Below are 11,107 nucleotides of genomic sequence, written 5' to 3' on the forward strand. Positions count from 1 at the left end.
CCTACAGATACCCCCTCCAAAGTATTTCAGCCTCGTTCTTTTATAGAAGAGTCTGGAATACTTTGGACATGATTGTCCCAACCTTCATTCGGTGTAACGGGATCTTGGAATTGCTTCTGTTCTTGATTCCTTCAATCCTTCAGGCTATTCGGTACTTTGTCGAATATCTGAAAGGGTTTCGGTGCTGCATTTATTGTCTGACCATTGTCGGAATTTCGAATTTGAAGTCATTTCCTAATTTTCTGATCTTTAGCTCGTGCTCGTTGGTTCAACATAGCATTGACCATCGATTGTTGGCGTTGCGATGCGTTGTCCGGCGTCGTATTGTTGAGTTATCCTTAAGAATATTTGTAAAAAACATTCCCTAGGAACTTCTCAATGAAAATTAGGGAACAGTTTATACTCATATACCTTATTGGAGTGCTTTCTGTGCCCAAATGAACTGAACCAGTCTAATAATGACCCAAAAAAAGGCAGTAATTAGGCTAAAAAAATCCTCTGACTCTTCCGAACATATGGGAGAGGAGTGAATAAATGATGGGCTGAATCGTCGATCGATTTGAAGTCGTTTCGATGCTCGGTTCAGCTTCAATTTAGATTCCGGTTCAAACCCGGTCCGGTCTGGTTTGGTTCGGTTCAGAACCGGTTCACCCTATAAAAGGGGTTCTCTTTTTTTTTTCCCTTCATCTCTAGGGCCGGCCCCCCCTTTAGCCTCTTTTTTGCTTTTCTCTTCCCTCGAGCATCCGTTCTCCCTCAAAACCTGATATTCTTCTTAGATCTAGTCTTCCTTTTGATCTTTGACTGAGAAATCCCTCAAAACTTCTATTTTTAGAATTTCTCTCAGGCCCCTCGAGCGTGTGGTTCGAGCACTTTTCAAGATCTAATTTTTATTGGATCTTCGAGCTTTCCCTCAGGTATATCTTCCATAATTTTAGCATTTTTTTATGCTTAATTTAATTTATGAACTTGTGGGATTGCATGCGAGGGTTAGGATTATGATTTGACGCCTCGAGCTTATCTTTCGGGGGGTAGAATTGCAATAAAAAGAGGATTTTTTTTTCTAGATCTGACCTCTTGATTTATTTTGTAGGTCATTATGTCGCGAGTCTCGAGAGGTCGTTCCCCTGCTGCATCGGCTGACGGCGTGCTTCCTTCATATGCTGGTGAGCTATTTTTTGCATATTCGAAATTTTACAAATTAGCCCTCTTTTTTCTAAAAATTTGCAAATTGGTCCTTTTAAACCCCACGTTGTTCTCCTTGGTGAGGCAATCGGGAAGAGCCTTGATTCTCCTTGGTGAGGATCGACGCTTTAAAGATAGAAATTTTACAAATTAACCCTCTTTTTTCTGAAAATTTGCAAATTGGTCCTTTTAACCCCACGTTGTTCTCCTTGGTGAGGCAATCGGGAAGAGCCTTGATTCTCCTTGGTGAGGATCGACGCTTTAAAGATGGGTTTTGCTTGGTCAAAACCATATCTCAAAATAAAGGGGGCGTTTTGACGCTGCATTGTGCCTTATAAGGCAGGGATATATTGTCGATATACCCTATCTTATAAGCCATAATGTGGGCCAAATCGTCTCGCCCTTTATAAGGCAATGACTCTATCTTACCAATTTGTAAGATGAATTCAATTTCCTTTTATATCTGAAATTAACAAACACTTAACTGCTTGTTTTCAGTGGAATATCCTTCCGGAGCTTTTTCATCGCATGCGGTGAATGGACGTCGTGACGAATTTATTGAAGCCGAGCAGTGGCTTCATAAGACTGGCAGTAGTTTCCTGTATTTGCCGAAGATTCCTCGACATCGTTCTTTGACTGAGCTCAGGCGTCAGGCTGTGAAACGGGAGATGTCGTGGCGTTTGACAGAGGAGCATGAGAGCGTTCACTGCGGCTACATTACTCATCAGGCAGTTCCTGGTTCGAGCAGGAATCACATTGTTGGACTGCGTCCTGGAGTACTGGGGCTAGATGCACCGCCCCGTAACGAGTTCCTTGCCTCTGCTTCCACTTTGAGGAATTGCCTTGCTAACTTAGGACGGGAGATGCCTGCGCCGCGCCACAGATTCTATGGTTGGGTCCATTCTTTGGACAGGTTTTGGTGGGCTCGTATGACGAAGTACGTCTTGAGCCGATGGAGCGAGGAGTTGCACGCTTGCGGTCTTTATGCAGCCATTCGTGCCACCATGCATGGTTTACCCGTTAGTGCGAAGCATTTCTTTGCCTTATGCGAGCTTTATAATCCGGATTCGAACACCTTTCTGACTAGGCATGGAGAGTTGGGTTTGGCTCTTCATGAGATGCATAAGATTTCTGGTTTGCCCATGGGTCAGATGTTATACCAGGAGTATTTTCCTTCCAACCATGAACTGAGTCAGCTGAAGGATCGCATGCCCGACCGCTACGAGACCTTATGGGACCTCACTTGTCACTATCACATTGCTTTGGCGCAGTCTAGGCCCTTAGCGAAGAGGACCAAATCAAATGTGAGCCTGAAGCAGTTCGCATCTTATTTGTTCAGGAATTTGGAGAGCAATTCTGGCGAAATTATTTGTGAACTGGCACCGCTTACTCCTTCAGGGGTCAATGATTTGCTGAAGAAGGTTAACGCTCGCTCTTATACTAATAGCAGTCTTGAGAGCGGCTTTCCTGCAGGGACCAAGTTCAGATCATTTTTATTCCATGCGACTGTGTCGATTCATCCGATGACCCTTCTTGTCGGTTACCTCGCTATCTGGTTAAAGAAATGCGTGGTCCCGTATCAGTCTGGTGACGCTCTACCACTGGAAGTGCTCTACCATGTGGTTCAACTTGCCTACAGAAAGGAACTTTCCCTTCTTCCGGTGATGGTGGCTAACATTCATCGAGGGCTTTGACAGATTTCCGACGCTTTTACACAGGAGGAGAAGGAATCGCCGACTCAGATTCCTACCACTAAGGTGGAGCTTCCGTATATTTATTTGATGGCTTAGTTCGTCCTTCATCGTTCTGACATGATGTCGGTACCGCATGCCATGGACCAATCTGTTCCCTTACTACAGCTGCTTGAGAATGGCGAGTGGGAAGGGCGAGGATTCTCTGATATCAGGAGGCAGCTACAGGTCCACAAGTGTTGGGCGTTCCCTACTTGTTTTCCGCAGTTCTCCATTCGGTATGGCGAGTGTTTGATTGATGAGGAGAAGCCGAGGGAGTATCGCACTTATTTAGATATCGGCTGCTTTAATTGGCTAGTGAACATCAGGCCGGGCTACCTGACTTTCCGGGTGGGGAATCAGTGTTTTATAGAGCCATATCTATCCTGCCGATTCGCTCGCCAGTTTGGTTATGACCAACTTTATGTCGGGAACCCGCGCCAGCAGCTTCGGGCTCATGGAGGTTTGGTGGACGGTCTTCGTGTATGGTTGTGGACCGTGACAGGCTGCACTGGTGCTAGGTTGAGTCTCCCGGGTGCTGAGCGACAGTTGAACCTCACTTTCTTGAGCTGCAGGTGGTTGTTAGCAGCTAATAAGACTGTCCCTGTGAAGCTTATTGAAGAGTAGAAGCCTCTCAGATTGATTCTCATGTGATCCGGGACGGTGCTCGGTCACAGAGGGCGCGGGGCAAGACCCGCCGACTTGATGCAGAAGGTCATAGGGCCTTTAGTTCTGCTGGAGAGGCCTCAGGCGGAGATCCTGAAGACTACGAGGCAGATTTCGAGCGAGGTTAGTCACCCATCTTTTCTTTCTGTATTTCCGAATTGCCAGTCCTGACCACTATCTGATATTTCAGGGACAGCGACAAACAGTGAAGAGGAATTCTGTCCTTTTGCCCGGACAAGACCTTCGACTACTGTCCGTGCTGATAGGCAGAAGAGACTAGCCCATAAGTCGCCTGCAGATTCACGGGCATCTGAGATGGACTTGGCTGGTGATGATCCTGCTAGCGACAGAGGTAACATCTACTCTATAGATCATTCTCTTGATCGTTTAGATTTTTAGGCTCATGCTTTCCCATTCTATGCAGGAGAGCGCGAGGAAGGGGAGATGAGTTTCGATCCTGCTCCTCATGAGTTTGTATCTTCTGGTGAGCCTGACTCACCTTACCAGGTAGAAAAACCTGCAGAAGCCACCGACTTTAGGGAGGCTACCAATGTAGGACCTGATTCAGTGAATCCAGATACATCTACGAGAGGTAACTTATTTCCATTGGTCATATTCTCTTTATTCTTCTTTCGTACTTACATTCCTTTAGATTTTTCGATTGATGATTTCGACGAGGCAGGTTTGCCTGCAGACACTTCTATGTTTCACTTCATGTATGACTCTCCTCAGATCGATGGCCCGCTGCCCGAGGATATGTTTCCTGAGCCTGTACTCCCTCAGGATCCCGAGAATGGTTCTTTTGAAAGTACGAGCCTCTTCTCGAATTAATTATAGGACTAGCCAATTTTTTGACTAATGCAACTATAATGTAATGCATATGAACATTCTGTTCTGTGTTTAACAGGAGCTTTTACCGAGGCTGATCCTGCTGAGCCGGCTGTGAGACCAACTCCACCAGTTGACACCCCCACAGCCGTTACGTCTCTGCTACCCCCAGTGCCCAGCGACTCAAGGGGAAGGAGGTATAAATTAAGCCGCTGAAAATGTCATTTATTTCCTTATTAAGGCTTTTTGATGGATTTCTCCTTTTTGTGTAGGGCTTTCCTCTCGGCTTCATGTCCTCGTGAAGGAGTTGTTATCGGACAATGACCCTGAGAAGATCGTCATTTGTGTAGAAGTCCGCTCTTTCTTCTCCTTTATGAATGTTATGCTTGGCAAACTCCTCCACGACGGACTTTCCCTTCGCCAGTTTAAACCATTTCTTGATTCTAAAATAAATTTAATAAGGGATGCGGGATACCCGGATCTGGCAAGAGTTATATTCGATGACCTTGACTGCTTAGAGCGTGAGCTTCAGATGTTTCACAAGCTCCGGGATGCAGGTGCCTCTTCATTCATTGCTGCTGAATTGGATACTCGCTTACAGTCATGCGCAGTACTCGGATGGTTGCTGAGCTCGAGATTCAGGTGCAGCGGGGCCGAATAGATCGAGTTGAGGCTAATCTTGCCACTAAATCATCCTCACTTGACGAGCTTGATTCTTCCATCGCTTCTTGTGAGACCCAGATAGATCAGCTCCGACGAGAACTCCGTGAGAAAGAGGAGACTTTGAGTATTCTCCAGATGACAAAGCTACAGGATCAGCAAACACACACTGCCTTATCTGATGAGCTGAAGTCCTTGAAGCAGCAGCTGGTCGAGACAGAGGAAGTTACGGTGAAGACTTTAGCCGCCAATGAAGAGTCCATCAGAGCCGAGTTGCAGGATGAGCTTAGGCAAGCTTATGATGAGAAGTTGTCTAAGTTTAGTCAGCAGATCCTTAGCCATGGGCTTGATGTATGATTTTATTTGCTGAAAACTTTGACATTTGATTTTCTTAGTGAAACTGGTTTTTATCTTTATTTTTATTATGATTCCTCATTCCGTTTGAAATGATTGGCCATAATACTCATAGGATTTTTGGCAAACCCTCAGCCTTCAACGGGTTTGATTAGCCTTTACCGACTACCGTTTGAGTCGGGCTAGCATACGGATTGTCGAAATCCATTCCGCATGTAACATTGTGATAAAGGAGTAAACTCCCTTAGACTTCGTGCTATGATGTCGAATACATAGACTTCGCCATTGTTACAGGAATAGGCTACCCGGCAACACGCGTTAGGTGTTGACTTTAGGATTTTTGGCTAACCCCCAGGCTTCAACGGGTTTGATTAGCCTTTACAGACTACCGTTTGAGTCGGACTAGCATGCGAATTGTATAAATCCGTTCCGTATGTAACGTTGTGCTAAGAGAGTTAACGCTCTTAGTGCTACGATATTGAATATGTAGACTTCGTCTTTCTCACGGGAATAGACTACCCGGCGACGCGTGTTAGGCGTTGACTTTGGGATTTTTGGCTAACCCCCAGCCTTCAACGGATTTGATTAGCCTTTACCGACTACCGTTTGAGTCGGACTAGCATGCGAAATTATCGGAATCCGTTCCGCATGTAACGTTGTACTAAAGGAATGAAATCCCTTAGACTTGATGCTACGACTTCGAATACGTAGACTTCGCCATTGTTATGGGAATAGGCTGCCCAGCAACGTGTTTTAGACGCTGACTTATCCCTACTTAGGCTTCGGGATGAAATACCCCAGAATCGAACTCTGGTGTCTTTTGCCACGGAGAAAGACTAAACCGGCGACGCGTGTTAGGCATCGGCATATCCTTTCTTAGGATTCAGGATGAAATTCCCCATGCGAGTAAGGCATGGATTCTGGTGTTATTAATAACAACATGTCACAATGTTGAATATGTGAACGGGTGTTCTTTTTAACGGTTAAGAACTAACCGGCGGCGCGGGTTAAGCGCCGACTTATCCTTGCTTAGGTTTCAGGATAAAATACCCCAGAATCGAACTCTGGCGTCTTTTTCTACCGAAAAAGACTAAACCGGCAGCGCGTGTTAGGCGCAGACTTATCCCTACTTAGGATTCGGGATAAACTTCCTAGGATGAATCCTAGATCGATAAATTTTGGAAAAGATCAGTGCAGGAAAGGAAGAATTTTATATTCTATTTCCCGGTCTTCTTTTAGGGTGAAGGCGAACCCGAAAACAAGGAAGGAAGAATTTTATATTCTATTCCCTGATTCTGGAAAGGAAGAATTTTATATTCTATTTCCAGCGAAGAAGAAACTAGAAGTGGGGTGTCCACTCCGAGAATCTGGAAAATTTAGATAAACTTGCCTTTTATAGGATGGGTTATCTAAACTGAAAATGGGTTCTTCGTTTATCGAAGTGGAATTTCAACTTTGGCTATAACCATGGGAAGGCTTGACCAAAGAGAAAGAGAAGGGAGTTCTTTCGTTTATCGAAAGGGGACTCCGAAATGAAAATGGACCTCTTGTCTATGGAAAGAGTCAAGAGGGCCAGATGGACACTTTTGGTGGACTCACTGTCAATTGAAACTGATCAGCGAGGGATTTTGGTGGTAACAATGATTTTGGGTTATCCTCTAGAATATTAAGTGTAATATTCTTCAAGGAACTTCCCGGTAAACGAGTTATCCTGAATGCACTAGGGATAGTACTTTTTCAGGAACTTCCCATTTATTGGCATTAATTGCCTGGCGCCCTCTTGAGTAATCAGGCGATATGCGCCGTTTGAATAGACTGTGTCTATTACAAACGGTCCTTCCCATTTGGGTTCGAATTTACCTTTCTTCTTGGAGGTGAGAATTATTGGTCGGCGAGCAGCGAGGACCAGATCTCCTTCCTTGAAGCTTCTCTGTCGGACTCTTTTGTTAAAAGCCCTTGACATCCTGGCTGTCTTGTTAAACGCCTCAGCTAATCCGTTCGCAGCGGGATAGTAAGCTGTCGATGAAACATCTTCAATTTTGAACTTGTCGCAGAACCTGACGAAGGCGTTGCTTATGAACTGCGGACCGTTGTCATGAATGATCCGTCTTGGCACGCCGTGTCTGTATATGACATGATGCTTGATAAAATTGATGACGTTGTTCGTCTTCACTTCCTTAAGCGGAATCGCTTCAGCCCACTTTGAGAAATAGTCCGTGATCGCGAGGATGAATCGATCACCTTTGACTGCAGGGGGAAAAATAGGACCGACAATGTCCATACCCCATGTCTCGAACGGCCAAGACGTAATTGACACGTGCAACTGCTCTGGTGGTTGATGCATATAATTTGCATGTATTTGACATGCATGACACTCTCTGGCATATTCGATTGCGTCACGAACCATCGTTGGCCAGAAATACCCCATTCTTCTGATGCGATCATACAGTTTGGGACCAGGCTGATGCGCACCACATTCTCCTTCGTGTGCTTCCTTAAGAACTTCTTCTGCTTCTTTGTTCGAAAGGCATTGGAGTAACAAACCATCGTACCCTCTACGGTATAACGTATGGGTCTCGGTATTATAGAAGAATCTTGGTGCTCTTCGGCGGATTGATTCTCTTTCTTTTACATCCTCTGGCAAAATACCGTATTGGACGTAGTCGATGATAGGAAAGCGCCAATCCTGGGACTCAGACCCAATTTGAGTTGAATTCACCTCTTTGGCGCTCATATTTCTATCATATTCCTGTTCAATCTCCATACTGTATATGGGTATGCAGAGTTGATGCGTCCTCACCGTGACCAAGAGTTCAGTTTCGGGAGGTTGTGCAAGTGATACCGCTAACGCTGCCAGTGCATCCGCATAAGCGTTCTGGAGGCGAGGGATGTATTCGATAAAGAATTCTTCAAAAGATTCTGCCATTCTGATGGCTTCCTGGTGGTATGGGATCAGGTCAGGATTCCTGACTTCATACTCTCCGCGAACTTGGTTGACTATCAGTTGAGAATCCCTAAAAGCATCGAGATATTCGACCCCCAGCTCCTTGGCAAAACTGAGTCCAATGAGAAGTGCGTTGTACTCTACTACATTATTGGAGCACGGACTAGTCAATGAATAAGCCCGAGGCATCACATGTTTTCCTGGGGAGATTAAGACAACTCCAACCCCAGAGGAAACAGTAGAACCTCCCGAGATTATTACCTTATTAACTGCCCTTGAAGCACCATCGAAGTATAATTGCCATACTTGTTAGTGCGACGCGGTGTTAACCTCATGGGTTTCATCCGGCAAGTCATCATATACTTCTGCCGTATCTGTGGTCGGGTTTGCCGCCAAAAGATCACAAATCGCTTGTCCTTTAATCGACTTCTGCTGTTTGAAGTGCAAATCATACTGGGATAAGAGAAGGGCCCACTTCGCTAACCGCCAATTCATAGAGGCCGGTTGCGTCATAAATACCCGTACTGGATTTACGTTGGAAATGACGTAAATCGTCTGTCCTACCAAGTAATGTCGCATCTTTTGCATTGCGAATACTAATGCGAGGCATTCTTTCTCAATCATCGGATATCGAGATTCCGCACCTATCAAGTTCCGACTTAGGTAATAAACCGCCTGTTCGTGACCATTATCGTCGTCTTGTGCTAGTAAAGCACTTATCGAATGGTTCATCGCCTTGATGTAAATCAAGAACGGTTTACCCGATTTCGGTGCGACGAGAACAGGAGGATTCGTCAGATAAGGGGCGTTCTGAACGTTGTATGCTTCTCGTCATCTGGGTGCATCTTGATTTGGTTATACCCTGAGAAACCATCCATAAAAGACATTCTCTCAAATCCGCATGTATTATCGATAATGACATCTGTGATTGGGAGAGGAAAGTCGTCTTTTGGACATGCCGTGTTCAGGTCCTTGAAATCGATACAGATCCTGATTTTAACGTTCTTCTTCATAACTGGAACGATATTGGCTAACCAATCTGGATGTTGCTCCTCTCGGATAAATCCTGATTCGATCAGTTTCTTAACCTCTGCCTTAATAGCTTCCATGATCTACGGACGAAACCGTCTTTGCTGTTGCTTGACAGGTTTGGCATCCGGCTTGATGTCAAGGCGATGCATTGCTACATTGGGATCGAGCCCTGGCATATCTTCATAGTTCCACGCGAAGACGTCGATATATTCCCTGATGAGAGCAATCAATTCTTCCTTCTCATCTGGGGAAGACTGTCACTGACGAATATGGGCTTTTGGGTTGGCCTCATCACCCATGTTGACTTGGACTATTTTATCTTCAGTGGGGGGTTCTCTCTGCTCGAACCTATCACCATACTGCATGTTCAGATGATGAACCCACGGGTCTTCCCATGGTGGATGGATCTGCTTTAGCCATGTTTACCATTAGGGCTTTCAAAGCTTCTCCCAGACTTGTATCGGAACCCTCAGCCGAAGAATCAGAAGAGTATCCTCTCTTAGTTCTGTTAGCAATTTGATCGATAATTTGCCAACCACATTCATCCTCAGACGAGGAAACATTCGTCTTCTGAAGAAGATTCATACCCTAACCCTCGTCCGTATTTATAATAATCATCGGGTTTCCCTTTTGGTACATACGCCGCTTTGGCTGGAGTACGAGGACCTCGATTGAAGTATAGACCTTCTCCAAGTGTGAAATCGTACCCCTGCTTTTCCATGAGCTTGCGCACTTCCGGACTATACTTAGATAAATGCCGACCAGGTTTGTCATCATCTTCATCTTCACTTAGGAAATGATCTGGTAATGGAGAGATTTTTCCTTTACCATAAATTACTTCTTTTGCACCTCCTATCTTGTTCGGGATGATCATGGTTGTTCCGAAAGAATGCTGGAGGCGCTCCTTTGTTACATAGGATGATCGAAGCGGCATATACAAATCGGTATTATTGTACAATTCTGTTATCACATCATCAAGAGACAGGGAGTACTCTAAATCGTCATTTATTTCATTATTGGCAAGTTGCCAGTTACAACTGCCCTCTGACGATTGTTCATCGTCAAGGTTGATTACAAAGGGTACAATGCCATTTAGAACATAACTGCCATTGTAATCAAATCCGGCTTCGGTATCAGCTTCTTCTCCGCTGTCCGTGCCATGGGCCGATGATTCAGTATTGGATTCGTTACCATAAAGGAGAGAATCAGTGAAATAATTCTCATACCCTTTGAATGGTTGCTTATCTGCGACCACCGTCCTAACCTTATTATCAGTGTCGACATACTTTAAACACTGATGGAGTGTGGAGGGAATTATAACATTACTATGGATCCAAGGCCGAACCAATAGTAAGTTATACGATGTCTCAGCATCAATCACATAACATGTGACTTCCGTCTTCAAATCACCCATTTGACACTTTATCCGGATTTTACCTAAAGGTCTTGACCCGCTGGTATTGAACCCGTAGATAACAGTGCCTGTGGACGCCAACTTGCTAACTGGAATACCAAGGAAGTGCATCAAGCGAAGCGGCATAATACTCACAGCAGAACCCGGATCCACTTGGATTCGGTTGACTTTGCTGGAGCCAATGTACCCAATGAAATATAGGGGTCGATCATGGTTTGAGTTCTTCGTCTGCATATCCTCTTTGGTGAAGGTAATGCAAGGAAGGTTTTTGGTCGCTATGTTGCACTGTTGACTCAG

Source organism: Asparagus officinalis, chromosome 7, assembly GCF_001876935.1.
Source record: "Asparagus officinalis chromosome 7, Aspof.V1, whole genome shotgun sequence".
Lineage (NCBI taxonomy): Eukaryota > Viridiplantae > Streptophyta > Magnoliopsida > Asparagales > Asparagaceae > Asparagus > Asparagus officinalis.